The sequence below is a fragment of the Eucyclogobius newberryi genome, unplaced genomic scaffold (genome assembly GCF_026437365.1).
Source record: "Eucyclogobius newberryi isolate DKJ021-1_F unplaced genomic scaffold, fEucNew1.0.hap1 SCAF_15, whole genome shotgun sequence".
NCBI classification, from domain to species: domain Eukaryota; kingdom Metazoa; phylum Chordata; class Actinopteri; order Gobiiformes; family Gobiidae; genus Eucyclogobius; species Eucyclogobius newberryi.
The window spans coordinates 30,011,483-30,022,515 of NW_027315779.1; the positions used below are offsets into that span (position 1 = coordinate 30,011,483).

General features: G+C 43.0%; 1 protein-coding gene across 1 annotated transcript in view; it reads right to left on the reverse strand.

Annotated features, from left to right (window-relative positions):
• Nucleotides 1-3,708, reverse strand: part of tecta (tectorin alpha) — a 45,333-nt gene extending 41,625 nt beyond the window's left edge. Inside the window, exon 1 of the mRNA XM_072446957.1 lies at nucleotides 3,576-3,708. The gene's annotated coding sequence lies outside the window, so the exon portion shown is untranslated. The remainder of the gene's footprint in view (nucleotides 1-3,575) is intronic.
• Between the last annotated feature and the right edge of the window lie 7,325 nt (nucleotides 3,709-11,033).

An 11,033-nucleotide genomic window follows, 5' to 3' on the forward strand; every position in this document is an offset into this window, starting at 1 on the left:
AGATGTACAAGGAGGATTCATATCGCAAACACATTAAATTCTGTCAACTAGACAAAGGTTTCACACTCACTCATGAGAGTGTTTCACCGTAAGTAGTTTCTTCAGTTCCTCTGACAAGGATCAGGTAATAGTCAAACAAAGTTCATTTGATCTTTTTTCATAATTTATTATTAAAAAGGTTCTCTTTCTAGACCAGAATTAGTTTGCCTTTCATACCAGACAGTTCCTTCAGGGTGGCCACGTGATGTTTCTGTGAGGGTCTTGTCAGCACATGTCTTCTCATGTAAATACAGGACAACATCGCTGACTTTTTCAAGCCCCTGTGAGTATAAAACAGCCCCCTTGTCCTGGTTTATGTTTCCATGGGCCCATTTCAGTATTTCAATTGCTACTTAACCCAGCGATGATGTTTGTCGTCCTCGGTCATAATGATGAAACAAGCACACCGTGTATAAATAGTTCTGTTCAATAGATTTAACTAAACACAGATTCTGCTGACTGTGTGTTAGTGCCAGGGACATTAGCTCCTCCCTTCAGACTTCAAACGACTTTGTTCTATCCATTTTTACACACATTCCATTTAGAATGTATGGAATTACTGTATGGAATCACTGTGATCTGCTTATTTCACATAAGTCGACGAGAACAAAAAAGTAGTTACTCATCGCTCTTTACAATTTTTGTAACTTCTTTTGGCGCCTTTTTTTTTATCCCTAAACATAAACCCTTTTTGTAATAAAATACAACACTGCAACATGTTTTTCTTCGCTTTGAACGTGGTAATGACAGTTCAGGTTGTCATGAGTGCACTTGCACTTTGAGTTTGAGTGGCTTCAAGGATTCATCAAGATTCCTTTCTACCTTTTAATTCTTAGTTGTGTTATAGCTTTTGGTTTGATAATATTATTGGTGGAAATGGTCAGAATTAAGGGTGCGTTCATATTTTTGACATGGTGAATGTGAAAGCATGAATGCACCATGTGGTTGGTTCTTGTCCTGGCTTGATCCAGCATACCACCCCTCGCTGTGATGTCATTTGCCTAAACCAGTGGTCGAGGGGTTAAACCAGGCTGACAAAAATGTCTTTTGTTTGGCCCCCTAAGTACTGAATGTATGTGCTTAAGTGTAGTGCAGGATGGAGGCGTTTAGCAGTTTTAGTAGTGCTTGATCTGAGGGTGGGATTATTTATTTGTATGCTCAAAAATTAAATATGTAAGTGAAACCTGTATGATGACAAGATCAAGTTTCCATCTGTAATTAGTTGTGGGTGTTTTTTGTGTGTCAATATGCCCAGGAACACCAAGTGAAATGAGCATATTGCTATAACCTGGTACAAGGCATATTTCCTTTTTTGGTCACTGTAACATTGCAGTAAACAAATAAATATAGATAGAATATGACAAATATTATTATTTAATATAATATAATATAATGTAATATCAGATGTATTTATTTTAAACAAAAAATGCAGATTAACCTAACCAACATTGTTCAGCAAAATTGCCAATAATGAACCCAAATCAAACCAGGACCAGACTAGTACCACCAGGGTCTGAACAAGGACTATCCCAGTAGAATTAGGACTAGACCAGAACAAAATCAGGGCCAAACCAACAACAAGAGAAAATATAGATTTCATATTCTGAAGATGGTTCAGATCCATTGGGTTTCAATTCAATTTATTTTTGTAACGCCCAAAATCACAACAGTAGTTGTCTCGGAGGTCTCCTGGGTTTGTTCTGGTTTAGTCTTTAAAATAAGTTAAACAGGTCTGCAGCTTATTTGGTCCCTGCATATGAGCCCTCCTTAATGCCACCAGGGCAGTCAGGAGCAGGGACCATTTCCAGACCATGGATTGGAGGATTTATCATACGTATGGGGCACGTTCTGGGGAAACCAGAGGAATCTCACGCAGGCATAGGGAGAATAATGCGAGAGAGATCCAGTCGGCCCAAGTCTCAAACCTGTGACCTTCTTGCTGTGAGCTAACCACTCTGCCACTTTAAGAGTTAACTGTCTCAATACCAGATCACACACAACTAAAAACTAACTTAAAGCTGTTTGTCTAAGCTGATTCATTCTGTTTTTTCACCCCTCGCTGTGTGAAGGAAAGGTTTCGCAGGTCTTTCCTTCCTGCTGCTGTCAGACTTTATAACAAACACTGTTAGTACTGAACACTCACAATACTGACCTAACCTAATACTGATGTGCAATTCCGTCATATGTGCAATTACTGTTGGAATTCATGTGCAATTACTGTGAAATTCATGTGCAATCTATGTGCAGTCGTGACACATATTCATGTGCAATTACTGTCGTGATCACATGCAATGGTATTTATGTATTTATTTATTTATTTGTCTATGGGAGTTTTTATTTATAGGAGATCTTCTACTGAAAGTGTTTTTCAGACTTCCTATAAGTGATCCGTTCTTCTGTATCTACCTCTGTATCTTCCTGCGTCGCACCAATGAAATTTCCCCATGTGGGACAATAAAGGATTATCTTATCTTATCTTAAATCTCTCACCTGCTTGTTTCCATGGAGATGTTTTTGCTTTGGTTTGAATTTGTTTATTTGGGAAATGTACATATAGCCTGCATTACATTGTACAAACATTATCATTACATAGATGAAATGAACAAATCCCAAAATAAATGGGCTGAAGCAAACGCTTATGTGCCCAGAATGTTCCACCGTATGGCATTAATTTATTTATCTCCATGGAGACAAGCAGGTGGCACCACCAGGCAGAGCAATGCTCACAGTGAGAAGGACTGATGCCAACTTATACATTCCAGGCAAAGCAATAACATCTCTATGAAGACAGGTATTATTTATTTATTTATTTATGTATGTATTTATGTTTGTATTTATGTATGTATTTATGTATTAATTTATACAGGGGAAAAAACTCAATGGGAGAAACTCTACTTTTCATGAGTATCCTGTCAAATATGTCGAACATAAAACAAATAATAACACAGAATACCTAAAATGTCAATAAATCAATCAATAAAACATTCAAATAATTTACAAATACTTACACTCAGATACAATATGGAATAAAATCATGCAAAGCAAGAGCATGCATGTGGGGGACCCTCCACCAGAAAATCTACAGAGCTCATTTAACTATTTAGAGAGCAGATATGCAATTTAAAATCTTGTTTTCATCACTAAAACATGAGCACAAAGTCCATAGTTGCAGAAATAGATTCTTAATACTGCTGATTGCTGTGGTTCTCACCACTCACTCCTTTGGAAATAATCCCTTCACAATGACGTCACAATGAAATTTGTTCAAACTGTGTTTATGACCAAATTTGGATGAGAAATAAATACGTTCATAGTCCTTATCCTGTTTATTTTTTATGTATCCTTATTTTATTTCCATCAAAAATATTGTATGTTTAGGATTATCATAAGAAATTGTAGCATTCAAGTAATTATCAATATTATCAAATTTTTTGAGGGGCCTCCAACAGAGACCCCACTTTGAGAACCATTGGGTTATGCCCAGGTTTGATGAAGTCAAACGCTATGAATCCAGAGAACACGCTGACAGCCCTTACCTGCCTCAGGACATGCATCCAGCTCCACACTAGTCTAACCTGGGACCTCCTCAGCACACTGCCATTCAGTCAGTCAGATGAGCAGATGACAGAATAACAGGATGCCCCACGCAAATCACACAAATAATCACAAAATCCACAGTGTCACATAGGAGAGGTTTAGTCCTTGTGTGAACGTAGAGGAAGTGGTGAATGTCAGGCAGGAGCTGGTCAGAGCTGTGGAGCGACTTTTGCCTAAAGGAGCAGGTGCAGCCGTTACCTGGGATAGTGTTCAACTTAATCTGGGATCAGAGTGTGAGGAGGGGGCCGAGGGGGCGGGGGGAGGGAGGAGGAGGAGGAGGGGCCCCATTCACGGAGGATGTTCATATGTTTACTGGGCAGTCTCTATTCAATATTATGGTATGGATAAAGCTGTACTATGTAACGTTTTGTGGAAGGTCCGACCTCTGCATGTTTCTAGATGTTTTCAATGCATGGGCTGGACTGTTCCCCAAAGCATTCATAAACACACATTCTGCATTATTTGTATTGCTATTGTCTTTTAAACTTGCTTATACCTTTACTTTGGCTGGGGAGGGGGCTTTGGAGAATTTACTGCATGTCCCTTCCCAGTCTCACCACTATTTCACGCTGCTCTGTTCTGTCAAATGAAGACTATGGGCCAAATAATCCTTAAAAAAGATGGATGTCCATTGATGAAAAAAAAAGCGGCTAAGAGAAGGAGCAGAGAAGATAAGATCATAAACAGGATGAATGAAACAGTTGTGGATGAAGTGATATACAACAAGCACAAAAAAGTAGATTTTGCATAATGTGTCTTTTAAAACCAGATTACAATTTAGATTTGATCACCATGTGCACAGATTTGTGTTTAGGACGTGCTCTCTTTTCCTCGCCGCTTGGGGAGTTATATAGGCAAACTTTTACAAAACACAAGTCAGCGACACACTAATGAAAGCATTATCCGAATAATGGTTCAGATCTCTTCTTTGTCTTGGCCCTTCCCACATTGCTGTCCTCTGATGTAGTTACATCAGAGGACAGCTGGAAGTTCCCCAATGAAGATGTCATGGCACAAGAATAAAAACTATTTAAAACAAAAAATGACCAATAATAATGAACGGAAAGCAATGTCATTTCAATGTTCAATGTTCTTATGTTTATTCAGTTTATAGATAAAATTGATCATTTACGAGGAGATTCCAGTTTGCATTGATACGTGGCCTGGATTGAAGAAATGCCAATTGATGTAGTGGATTGATCGGGAAAAGTGCCTATACATCTAATAAATAGGTGAATCGCTACAGCCCTATGAATGACTGAATCACCATATGAAAATCTTACCAAATTGGCATAACGTCAAAAGGATTAGACCGCCCTAATCTCTGGCCTATGCACCAGAAAGTTTGCATAGTGTACCTTTAATACAAAACTTTAAAAAATATTGTTGGATGCTTGATAAAAACGGTCAACTACCTCCAGTTTGCGCTCACACAGTGGGTACACAGCGCTACAGTATCACTCTGGGGCTCTGGGACAAAAAACAACAAGTGCGCACACAGTCTTAGCTCTCGGCTTCGGCCCACTACAGTTACAGCATTAACATGAGAGGGCTTTCAATCAGGGATGCCTCATTTGCAAGACATTTCAATTGCACAGATTGTGGAGCGATAGGAGGCCAATCTCAGATAGATCCTCACGCTGGGCTCTGGGAAGGACAGGCCAGTCAGATGGGCCTTTGTGGGCAGGGGACAGTGGAGGTAACAGGAGAGAGAAGGAGTAGGGCGTGTGAAAGCAGCGGGGTGAAGGTAAAGACCCCGGGCCACCATCAAGCACCAGCAGGCTCCTGATACCTGTGTGTGAACGGGCCAGAGCTCTCCGGCTAACTGTGAACCAGGCCAGCGCACAAAGAAGAGAGGGCGACCTACTGGGCCAAGAGGTTCCCCGTCCATGAATTCATCTGCGTTTTGGGAAATGTTGGAGATGGCTCTTTCTGTCCTCCAAAAACAAGGAGGTCAGAAAACAGAACACGATGGGGGTTGATAACTTCCCGTATCCTTTGTTGTAAGGCTCATGACTCACAGCTCCCAAAGGTATTGGCCGGTTGGTCATGAGATTCTTTTCACTCATGTTGTTGTACCATTGTGAAAGAGCTAGGATTAGCATTGGCTAGTGTCAAAGGTTGAATTTGGGTTATGGGAAATTCACATGTGGAGTGGCCAAGACAAAATTGGTGGGAGAGCATGATGGTAACAATGAAACTCTACGTTGTTAGAATAGGAATATAATTTATTACATTAAAACCAAGGCTAAGCTTATTGTTATGACTTATTCATTGTTTTATAGTTTTGTGTTGCATCGAACCACCAAGTTCCTATGTTTTTGAATTTTGTTCATTGGCAATAAATGTATATGATTCTGAGATTACCGCAATAAAATGATTTAAAAATTCCTGTATTACAAAAGATAAAAACAGTATAAAAGAGCTAACTAACCGCAGTTACGTCAAAATCGAACGTTCCCTCACATACAAATAAATGATAAAGCCGATCCCTATATTCAAATATGTAACATGTTCTTAAGTCATTATCTGCTCTCACTAGATTCTCACAGAAGCACAACATCAGAAATCTAAACTTAAATGTTGAAGTACTGACATCTGCCTTTTGGTTAAAAAGTACCATTCGAATGTATATTTTATTTAGAACACCTTGTACCCTGAAGCACGAGTTGGCCACTGTCCAGGGTGTACCTGGACAGTGGCCCGAAGTCACTGGGACAGGCTCCAGTCACCCGCAACCCCGAAAAGGGAACAAGCGGTAGAAAATGGATGGATGGATGTACCCTGAAGCACTAAAAGCCTCCACCATAAACTGTGAGCATAAAACGGCACCAATTTGAGCCGTTGTAGGTAGAATATCTGCTTGGGTTCGACTCATATGTAATTGGACTTGAGAACTAGCGGAGCAGTGTGATTGGCCTCTCCTTTTGCCAATGCAACCCAAGCCAAAACCGATTTAATCAAACAAAGCTTTCATCATTTGACATAAAAACATTCTTAACCACTTATTTTGTAATTGGAAAATTAGAAACAATAGTAAGAACAACAACCATTGATACAATCGATAAGTGCTTTGGAAATAAATAACTATAGAACAATGTTCGCGCGTGTTTATTGATCCCTAAATATAACTCTGAATGATGATTTATATTGAGCTAAAGCACCCTTCGAAAAGCAGAATTCAAGTAACTCTGGTGATAGAGCTCCCCCTGCTGCACCTTTTTGAAAATACAAAATATATACAGGACTTACAAAGATGTTTAATAAGGTGAAAATGTTACTTAATTCTGCTTTAAAATACTGAACATTAATCATAAAAGCCTCACAGAATATAAAGTATATTTATAGTTATATGTATTCAGTTGATGGTCCGAGGGCCAAATCCGGCCAACTAAGCATATTATATAATAATATGAGCACATATATTATATAATAATATGAGCACATTGCAATGAAGACTGGCAAACACGTTGTCGCTGGCCTACAGTGATCAGAAGCAGAGATGCCACAATTAGCGCCAAGCAAAATGGCCTGGCCCATCATGGTAAACTTGGCCAAGAGCCCGACCATACTGCATTTGTCCTCCATCCATCCATTTTCTGTCGCTTATCCGGGGCCGGGTCGTGGGGGCAGCAGTCTGAGCAGGGACTCCCAGACTTCCTCTCCCCAGACACTTCCTCCAACTCCTCCGGGGGGATCCCGAGGCGTTCCCAGGCCAGCCAGGAAACATAGTATCTCCAGCGTGTCCTGGGTCTTCCCCGGGGCCTCTTCCCGGTGGGACATGCCTGAAACACCTCCCGAGGGAGGCGCTCAGGGCCCGAGCCTCCTCAGCTAGCTCCTCTACTCGAAGCTCCCCCCGTGCGGCGGAGGAAACTCATTTCGACCGCTTGTATCCGCGATCTTGTTCTTTCGGTCACTACCCAAAGCTCATGACCATAGGTGAGGGTAGGAACGTAGACCGACCAGTAACTAGAGAGCTTTGCCTTTCGGCTCAGCTCCCTCTTTACCACAACGGTCCGATGCAGCGACTGCATCACTGCAGCCGCTGCACCGATCCGCCTGTCGATCTCACGCTCCATCCTTCCCTCACTCGTGAACAAGACCGAGATACTTGAACTCCTCCACTTGAGGCAAGGACTCCCCACCCACCCGAAGAGGGCAAGCCACTTTTTTCCGGTCGAGAATCATGGCCTCGGATTTGGAGGTGCTGATTCTCATCCCAGCCGCTTCACACTCGGCTGCAAACCGTCCCAGTGCATGTTGCAGGTCCGGGTTTGATGGAGCCATCAGGACAACATCGTCTGCAAACAGCAGAGATGGAATCCTGTGGTCCCCAAACCGGACACCCTCCGACCCCTGACTGCGCCTAGAAATTCTGTCCATAAAAATTATGAACAGAACCGGTGACAAAGGGCAGCCCTGGCGGAGTCCAACATGCACTGGGAACAGGTCTGACTTACTGCCGGCAATGCGAACACAGCTCCTGCTCCGGTCATACAGGGACCGGACGGCCCTGAGCAAAGGGCCCCGGACCCTGTACTCCCGGAGCACCCCCCAAAGGACATCCCGAGGGACACGGTCGAAAGCGTTCTCCAGATCCACAAAGCACATGTGGACTGGTTGGGCAAACTCCCATGAACCCTCGAGCACCCGATGGAGGGTATAGAGCTGGTCCAATGTTCCACGACTGCATTTGTCCTTAGTGTACTATATCAGCTCTGTTAGTCAGTAACAGTCTAGTTCTAGATCTGCTACAATGATCTCTGTGTCAATCAAAAGTCTGGTTATTGATTGACACTGAGCCTATGTGAGAGAAATATTGTTCCGTGAAAGAACAGATTTCTGTTGAATAGTTGTTTGTGGATATTGGGTAGAAATAATTAAATCGTGGTGTCAGCTGAAAAATCGGTCCCCATGGAAGATATTTTTGCCAGCCAAATAGATATGGCACCCACACCGGCCTTGATCCCAAAAGCCAATGGAAAAGCGGCTTAACTATTAAACTCTCTAAAGCAAACGTTGACTGCATATTGTGTTCCATCTAAAGCATATGATTTCACACCAGCTGAAACAGTAGCAGTGTCCGTTGCGGCAGCGTGACTGTGTGGGAACTGTGTCCTCAAGCACAGCCCGCCACAGCCCCTCAAGCCTGACCTGGATAAAACCAACCCGCAGCAAGGCCCGGGGCATGGTGGTCACCCAATCTCCCGACAGGTCCACTCCGAGCCCACACTCTGGCCAGCGCCTGCCCTGTCCTGCTCTAGTAACCCACACCTCCTCACACCTCCTCACCCCTCCTCACCCTTCCTCACCCGGGGGACAATGAACCGCCGAGGGCCAGGTTCATTTTATGTGTTGGGTGTAATCTGCAGGATACAGTTGGCTCTTTCTGTGAAGCTTACCGGTCTTCGGGGTTAATGGGGGGGTCAACCTGGGAAGGGGAGTCATTTCACTTCCACGCTATTGGGCGGGAGAGAAGTTTTTGTAAAGTGCACCTGGGGAAAAGTGGAAAACGTGTGGCATATCCAAAGTGATTTATTTGTAATAAGAATCCTTTATATAGCGCTTTTTGGACACACTTAACAGACACTTAACCTTGCATTATTCACCTGGTCATGCATGGTTTGTTACTATTGTAGAGCCACAGCTGCCTTGGAGAAGACTGATGGAAGCGAGGCTGCCAATCTGCACCATCGGCCCCTCCTATCACCTACACTCCCATATGCCATGTGGGAAAAAGGGCCCTGTCCCCCTGGTTTTAAGTCTCATCATAGGCACTATAATCTGGAACTGGCCCTCAGACCTCAGAGGACTCAGATACCTTAAATACTGATCAGGCCTTGTCTTGCTTAACTTATGAGATCTGAAGAGATCGAGCACTGACAAGTCTCTCTGGCCATAAAGCACACACAGTAAGCAGACGAAATGTCCTATTTCGACCCAAGAGTGACTACGTTAGTGCAGTAAGACGAGGCCCAGCTACCCTAAACACTGTGTGGGCTTGTGAGCCTTGTCTGCTCCACTCCTGCACGGTCCACTCGCCCTGACACCGTCAACTCCCCCACTGTCCACTCGCCCTGACACCGGCCTCTCCCCCACTGTCCTCTCGCCCTGACACAGTCAACTCCCCCACTGTCCAATTGCCCTGACACTGGCCACTCCCCCACTGTCCACTCCCCTACATTCCACTCACCCTGACACTGTCCACTCCCCCACTGTCCTCTCACCCTGACACTGTCACTGTCCACTCTATTAGACTAGATTTTTTTGGTCAATATATTGAAGCATAAAGTTGCTGTTGGGTTTATTTTTTTAGTTGCGGGTTTACAAACTGATCCCATTGGTGAGCCCTCCGCATTAGAGATCAAGATTACATCATGTATGATTGTCTATGATAGGATTGAGTCTTTTGAATTGAGAGGTCAGCAACCAATCAGTGAAAACATGTGGTTTATAGGAGAATTTTGACTCCAGAGGACGACATTCTTGTGTTAAATGGCACTGATTCAAAGTCTGCTAATTTTTATATTATTACCACATCTTCAGAGCTCAAAGCAGAACAGTGGCTTCTCCTTGTACAGAAGTGGTGCACACAGGATTAGGAGACTCATCGTTGTAAAGACAGAAGAAGGGAGAACACAGAGGGAATGCCCAGAAACTTTACTCCAGCTGACACGTATGGAATGAAGGTCATTGCAGGGTGCCAGGAGAGTTCCATCTCCTCCGCTCAGGTTCCAGAACAGAGCTGTGCGTCGAGACACGTGGACGAGCTAGTCCAACACGAGCCACAGCACATCCAGGTTAGCTAATCTACGCTTATCGTTCATCCGCCTCTTACATGGGCGGAGTGCCAACACGGGTATGGAGTGCAGTGCTCTGTCTGACGTACACGAGCGACACACTTTCAGAAGTATTAGGGGCTTATTTTTAGCCAATGAAACAAAATAACTGGACTGAAAGTGATACCTTATTATACATATTTTCCCGTTAACCAAAGGGTTGTTTGTTCAAACCACATGAGTGCATACTGTGTCCCTTTATGTTCATGTGCTGGCGTAAAATAGTAATGGGTAGATACAAAGGATCTACTCAGGTATTTATTTTAAGCCCAGTTTTATTTTCCAACCTCACCTGAACGGGCCATCGAGTCATTGTAGTCCTCTTTCTCCTGAGCCAGGTCTCGATTGAAGTTCTTGAACAAAACCAAAGCCAGGATTTTCTTGAGTCAAACAAACACAGAGGTTGTTTCTTTTTCTTTCTTTTTTTCATTTTTTTTTTTACAAATTTTAAATATTTAACAACCAATACAGAACAGAATGAGGCCAGAGAGAACACAGAAGATGAAAAATGAAATTAAGGCACATATAACCTAAATGCAAGAGTTTTGAGGCCTAAGT